The sequence below is a fragment of the Peromyscus eremicus genome, chromosome 1, assembly GCF_949786415.1.
Source record: "Peromyscus eremicus chromosome 1, PerEre_H2_v1, whole genome shotgun sequence".
Classification (NCBI taxonomy): domain Eukaryota; kingdom Metazoa; phylum Chordata; class Mammalia; order Rodentia; family Cricetidae; genus Peromyscus; species Peromyscus eremicus.
In genome coordinates, this window is record NC_081416.1 from 76,519,737 (window position 1) to 76,527,747 (window position 8,011).

Sequence of the window (8,011 nt, forward strand, 5' to 3'; positions counted from 1 at the left end):
GACTCATTATTTAGCCATATTTTTCAAAAGAGTAAAGAACTGCTGAACACAATAAACAAAGCCTCATTTATATTTCCTTGGTTGAGGAATAAAAATTTTACATTTTTAATCATCATAGCCTTTTCAGTGGTGTTTCCCAATTTTTTTCTTTTGGTTGCTCAGACATTAAATCAATGAACATATCAGAGGGACAAGAGAGAATTTTCTATATTCCTCATCTGTAAAGCTTTCTATTTGTATTTTTGCTTGTGCATAAAAGCATATAAGTGCAGTTTTAATAGCTTAGTTATCAAACATATGCTATTTTAAATCCTACTTTTTAAAAAATAAACACTTTTTATGTTTTCCCCCCCTCATCTGTGACTCTTCTTCTAGGACAAAAATCACCACACAAAAATCCATCCCAACCCAAAAATACCTTGGAGACCTGCTGTTATTCAAAAACATCCATTTCTTTTAGACAAGAGTAGAATCCAAGTTATACATACAATATGCTGCAGTAAATGTATAGATTCTCAACCATCAACCTTCATGCTATAAGTTTTAAGTTAACTTTTTGTTACAGACTTTACAGATCTTTAACTTTACCCAATAAACTTACAAATCTTGAGGCACATAAAGTTTACATACTGGTCTTAAAAATCTTGAGATAAGATCCACAATTTAGCAAAAGTTTTAGAGAGTTAAACTAAAACCAAAAAAAAAAAAAGAGTATGAATAGCAATAATCCCCATTGGGAATATGTGGTGATATATTGTATATTAAATAAAGCTTGCCTAAGGATCAGAGGACAGAGCTAGACACTAGATTAAACATAGAGGCCAGGCAGGGGTGGCACTCACCTTTAATGCTAGTGCTTGGGAGGCAGAGATCCATCTGGATCTTTGTGCGTTCAAAGCCACCCCGGACTACATGAGATTGATTCAGTTTAGGAGAGAAACAGAGCCAGGCAGTGGTGGCACACACCTCTGATCCCAGTACTGGGAAGCACACATGCCATTAATCCCAGGAAGTAATATGGCAGGGAGGAGAAAGGTATATAAGGTACGAGGAAACAGGAACTAAAGGCTTTTTAGGCTGAAGAAGTTCATTCAGCTAGAGGCCTATCAGCTGAGGTTTTCAGGCTGAGGAGTCCTAGAGGTAAGAGGCGGCTTGTTCCTTCGTCTCTCTGATCTTTCAACATTTACCCAATATCTGGCTCTGGGTTTTTTTTTTTTTTTAATAATAGCATTTAGAATTTGTGCAATGGGAATAGCTATCCTTTTGTCTTGTTTTACTCTCTTTTTTTCTGTCACATAGTCAGGTGACCCACCTGACATGGGACAAGAGATTTTAGAGAAAACTTTTTTTTGTTTTTTGTCTTTTGTTTTTTGAGACAGGGTTTCTCTGTGTAGCTTTGCACCTTTCCTGGAACTCACTCTGTAGACCAGGCTGGCCTTGGACTCACAGAGATCCACCTGCCTCTGCCTCCCGAGTGCTGGGATTAAAGGTGTGTGCCACCACCGCCCGGCTGGAGGAAACTTTTAAACAAGCATGTTTGGGTCTTGAGGAGGGGTGCCATAACCCAACTCCAGAGCAAGCTTTTCATTGCAGCAGAACAGCATAAAACAGCAATTTAATATTATTCATACCTAAAAGACACCTGGATCCTTGTAAAACTGAATCCAGTGATGGGGTGGGGGGGGGGCAGAGTAAGCTGAGAACAAAGAGGCTTGGAGATAAGAAAATGTTGAGCCCTGGCTGTAGATGGAGGATGCAGCAGGAGGATGCTGAGAGATGCTCCACCAGTGAGGAGTGTCTGTGGAGTGTGTGCACACAGCAGCCGGCCTTTCCTTTACTCTCTCCCTCACAGCTCAGTCCCACTCTTGACTTCCACATCTGCAACAAACTTATGCACACACCAGAAAACACTGACCCATCAAAGAGTAACTAAAAAAGACAGAACATTCACACGGGGTGGGGATGGGGGTAGGGAGTGGGGGATGGGGGTGGGGGGCGGGACCAATCAAGACCAAACATTTGATGGCCACCTTCATTCATACACCCAACAGCTGATTTCCATTTCGGCTTTTCCATCAAAGGCTAGTGGAGTCCCCTCTGGTGGTCCCTCCCACTCTGGAATTAATGCTATGTACAGCTTTTCCACAAGCTTTCCCACAAATTCGTGTACAAACAAGCAGGATCCTTACCCACACTTCCAGAGGTCTTCTGATGCCTCTTTTCTCACAATCTAATGACTGAGCACCTGCCGGTGGCTGCCTCCAAATGCTGGGCCTATCTCATTTCTTGCTGGCCAGAAAAAGAAGGTGGATCTGGCTGAAAACCCAAATCTCGGATGAGCCCCTAAATGTTATGGGTCTGAGGTTGCAGCAGGCAGAGACTTAATATTAGTTTTGAATGCTCAGCCTTATCTTAGTTCTTGTTTTAATCTGTTTCTCTTTATCTACATTTTTGCCTCAGGGCTTTTTACCTTTCATTCTCTATGTCCCACTTTCAAGGCTTGCTCTGTTCTGGCTGGTTGGTAGCTGGCTGGCTTCTGGCCCCAGACATCTCCTTCCCTTTCTCCCTTATTCTCTTTCATTCTTCTTCTCCTGAGCCTAGATTCCTCCTCCTACTCATTCTCTCTGCCCACCAGCCCTGCCAATTCCTCTACTGCCTAGCTATTGGCTGTTCAGCCTTTTTATTAGACCAATCAGGTGCCTTAGACAGGCAAGGTGAAACAGCAACACATCTTTACATAGTTAAACAAATACAGCATAAACAAATGTAACACACCTTTTCACAGTTAAAGTAACATTCCACAGCATAAACAAATGTAACATGTCTTTGCCCAGTTAAAGTAATATTCCACATTATGGGGTCATTCAGAGATTCACCAGCCTGACCATTAATACATTTTAACAAAGAAGAGACATTTATTTAAATACTACACCCAAAACTCTTGATTGGATTCCTGAATGCAACACTCAACCGTCTCAGTCAGGGGTTTATAAAGGTAAAGAATACAAAGTTACAATTTGTTCTCTTGCAAGCAGAAGGTCCTCTGTGGCAACAGAAGCTTGTTTACAGAAGCAGAAACAGCCATAAAGAAATTAACCCTTAACATTCGGAGGTCCACTTTTGCTTTGAAGAACTCTTAAGCAGAGATTTAAAACTTTTAAACATAAAGTTAGCCATCAACATGACATTAGCCACCACACCATTGTCTTCTATTGATAAGAAAGCTAAGGGCTGCCTTAACACATGGGGAGATGCTTAGTCTTACTGCAACTTGATAGGCCATGTTTGGTATCCATGGGAAGCCTGCCCTTTCCTGAACAGAAACAGGAGGAGGAGTAGATTTGGGGATGGGAACACAGTGGGAGTTGGGTGAGGGACTGGGAGGAAAAGGAGGTGAAAATGTAGCCGGGCGGTGGTGGCGCACGCCTTTAATCCCAGCACTCGGGAGGCAGAGCCAGGCGAATCTCTGTGAGTTCGAGGCCAGCCTGGGCTACCAAGTGAGTCCCAGGAAAGGCACAAAGCTACACAGAGAAACCCTGTCTCGAAAAACCAAAAATAAATAAATAAGTGAATAAATAAATAAATGAATGAATAAATACATAAAATTTAAAAGGAAGGAACAAAGCTGAAGCTGTGCAGTTAGAGTTACACACCCAAGTCTCCCAGTCCATCAGACAGTCGGTTTCAATTTCAGGCATATCTGGCTCCAGGCCAGTTACCCTCACCATTCATCATTCTCACATTAACATCTGAGGCTTAGGTTGTGAACTTCAGTTGGTTTTGGTGATACTGTAAATTGAGCCTAGGGTTTCACGCATGCCAAGCAAGCCCTCTACCCACTGAGTTATATGCCTATTCACGGACATCTAGAAACCATGCAAACTAAAGTGCCCAGCATAAAACATTAAACCAGCTTGCTCACCCACGTCACAAACATGCTTGCTGTCCTTTGATAATGGACCAACAACTGTTTTCTGAGGTATTCCATTCAACGACCCCTCCCTTCAGCTAAAAGCTGTTCAAGTTCTTGATGACATTCTTAGACACTCCTCAGTCAATGTAATTGCCACTGTAAATGTAGCCATGTTCCTCTAGGTAAGGTGCCTTTTCTGAAATATACCAAACCAAAATTTACCAAATGCTGAGCTGAGTTCCAGGAGGAGGGTAAGGTCTATATGTTTATCTCTATATATTATCTAATAGGATGATTAATTTTTTGTGTTCACTCCTTAATTCATTCTAAGATACCTGATAGACACTTCCCCTTGAATTGGAAATGGACACCCTTACAATTTGTTCTTTGCATTTAAATAGCAGGTGTAGTACTCAGCCTTTTATTTTATTTATTTGTTTGTTTATTTTTAGCAGGGTCTTCTATGCAGCCCTGGCTGGCCTGGAATACCCTACATAGATCAGGCTGACTTCAAACTCAGAGATCCACCAGCCTCTGCCTCCTAAGTGCTGGGATTTAAGAAGTGAACCACCATTTAACTAATTGGTCTTAATAAAAACCCAGAGTCAGATATTGGGGTAAATACTGAAAGATCAGAGAAGTAACAGAGCAACCAAAGTCATCTCTTATCTCAGTGAAATCTTAGACCAAAAAGGGGCTGAAATCCTGTCTCCACCTGCCTTATATTCCTCTCTCTGCCCAGCCATATCGCTTCCTGTCTCCTGTCTATACAGATCATCAGACCTCTATGGTTATCTAATGACTAGTTCTACCCTCTGATCTTCAGGCAAGCTTTATTTGTTAGAGCACAAACAAAATATCACTACACTTCCCCTTTTCAGTCTAAAATAACAAATGAAGATCATAACTAATATAAGAAAAACTATATACAATAAATACAATAACTATATATAGTATATACAGGCAATAAATATATCAACAATGTCTAGTTCATAAACATTTGACAAATTCAGAGAAAACACTCCATTATCTATCCTATTTTGGTGAGTCCAAAAGGTTGTACCTAATTCACTTTTTATTCTAACTTGCATTACTAAAACTATCTTTTAATGACTCTCAACCCTATACACTTTACACCTCTTTAGTGAATTTCTTTTCTGAATCTGGTAACAAGGAAAACTATAACTATAACTATAACTATAAACTTTTCAACTCCATCAGACACCCAAGAAGGAAATAATATTTCCTGAGTAAACAGGAAGCACAAGCAAGTGACTTCCAAAAAAATGTGAGAAATGACAGAAACAGCTGGCTGCCTGGACAGTCACCCAAGGTTCCTCTTCAATGTTGGGGCATCCATCTTTGGCCTACCAGCCTAGCATACCTGACAGACTTTTTTGTGAAGCAGGATATTCTGAAGGACTGTCCTACCTTGTCTTGGCAAGGTTCAGCAGTCCTTTCTTTTATGTCCTGCTTGTCTATTTTGGACAGCATACTGTCAGTAGGTAAGGCAAGGGCACTTTCTTGTCCAGTGGCTAACTTTTACCACAAAGAAAGTAAACTCCATATGGAGTTTCTTTGATGCCCATCATCTTCTCTGAAGTAGATTGATGCTGCTAGGAGCAGACATGTCTTATTGTCATAAAAAAAGAACCTATGTTATCAAAACATCTTAAGTGCCATATTCTGTAGATCTCTGAAGTGTTTGAAGATGACCTGTCTATCTAAATATATCTGTTTGACCTTGAAAACATACATGATATGACTATAAGTTTGATTGTGATGACTAGCTATTAACTTGCATTTCTTTGTATCCTAATTAGTTGGACTAGAAGTTTGCATTACAGTTAAAAGAGTTGAATAGGTACAATACCTTGAACAAGAGTAGAAATGTATGTACAGTATGTTCTAACAAAAATAATCTCAAATTTGTATCAATATAAAAGATCCATATCAATATAAAATATTTAAAATAAGTAGTTGCTTTTTAAAAGTAGACTCAATAATCTACCTTTTCATCCTATCATATCTATATCTTCCCCCCTTTTTTTTTTCAGAGTAGATTTAATAATATACTCTTTTTGTTTGTTTTTTCGAGACAGGGTTTCTCTGTGTAGCTTTGGAGCCTGTCCTGGAACTCACTCTGTAGCCCAGGCTGGCCTCAAACTCATAGAGATCCACCTGCCTCTCCCTCCCAAATGCTGGGATTAAAGGCATGCTCCACCACTGCTCAGACTAATAATCTACTCTTTTATCGTATCATTTCTATATTTCCTTTTTTTCTTTACAAAACAAGAACCCTGAATCAAATCTCTTTTGCTCAGCCTTTTCCTGATCATTACTAATAACAACTTGTAATCAACTACCCTAAACAATGACAAATATCCATAACCCACTGAACAACCAAAAACCGCCTACCCTACCTCTTGGGAATGTGGGCATTGTGTTCTTAAATTTATTTCCTGCTGTTAGGGTGACCCTGAAAGAAATTTGGGTTAATTGTCAAGTCCTGGGAGAGATAGCTGTATCATTTTTTGTCCAGTCTCTGCATAATAGGAAAGTGCTGGGCTTGTCTCAAGTCCTGGCTAGAGTAGTCTGTGAGGCTGGATCATCTCAGCCAGCCACCTTGAAATTGTCCTGAGTAGTTTGTAGTTCCAAGCCAATCTTTGGGTGGTGGTTGTCAGTTTAGTGGCATTATCATAGTCCCGGTGAAATCATCATTGCAGGGCCCCATCTTCATTTTGGAGACTTCAAAGGTGGATGTTAGGTATGGTCATGGTTCACTGCAGAAAACTTAAACATTTTAAATGTCATATGCAGCAGATCTTGAAGAGGTTGAAGGACCATAATTTGTTATGTATATCCAGAGTACAAAAACTTAATTCCTAGTTACCTATTAGAGACTCAAACCTGAAAGCATGTATAGGAAGCTAGATGAAGCCTTTTTCTAGAATTAGTTAGTACTCTATATGACCATTAATATCATGACAAAAATTTATATATATATCTTATAAATTTTGAGATAATATTTATAACTTAAGAAATGTTTTAAAGAGCCAAAATAAAGGCAAAGGATCATGATATTAGTAGCAATAGAGTAGTCCCTAAATTTTGGTTTTTCTTCTACCCCACATCAGGTAGCTCTTCTGACATGAGACAGAGATTTTGGATTTTACTTTAACAAGCATGCTTGGGTTTAGAGAAGGAGAGAGTCATACTCCAACTCCAAAGCCAGCTTTAATGTTCAATTGAACTGGAACTACAAAAAGACCATTTGTGTTATGTGTCTGTAGAGAACAGCAGGAACAAACATTTGGGAAGATTTATGAAATTGTATCCTGTTAGATATACGATATACCAATAGGCCAATTTACTCTTTTTCATGGGACATTTTTTTTTTCTAGATGATTTGTCCTTTTTTCTTCACATGTCTCATTTGTCCAGTGGTCTTCAGATTCCTTAGCCTTCATTCTTCTGAAAGACAAAACAAAACCCTTCCCCAACCCTAACTTTGGGGAGTTTCCCTTTTAGGAAGTTATATCTGATCAAATGAAAAGCATTTGTTAGTTGTATTTTAAATTGAATGGTCATGCTGGTTGATGAACTATCACCTCTTCTTATTAAGAGGTCTCTCTTGTTGAAATCTAATCTTTATCAATTTTGATTATGTTTTCTCCTGAAATTTTTGTTTTATCTTCTATATAGATGGTCTATCATCCGGAGCAGTATGGCTTTTTACAATGGGCATTAGGTTCTTTAATTGCTCTGGGAAGGAGTTTCCTCCATGATGACAGGAAACTAAACTGAATTTGACATGGAGGCCTGTGAGAGTCCCCTCAAGGCATTTCCTCACCTCCCCTAAACCCTCTGCTCCATCCCAGAGCATTTCCTTCTCCCTGTCTCCCTCCCTACCAGTCCTCCGCTCTAGCCTCTCCCTCTTGCCATTTGCCCCCTGAGCTGAGCCCACTCCACACTTGCTCAGGAAAGCTGCAGACAGCAGCCTCTACTGCTCTTCCCCTCCACATCGTGGGGCCACCTAATGTGGAAGGCAACCCTCGCCTAGCCTACTTTCCCTTTGCCACCAATGACCTGTACAAC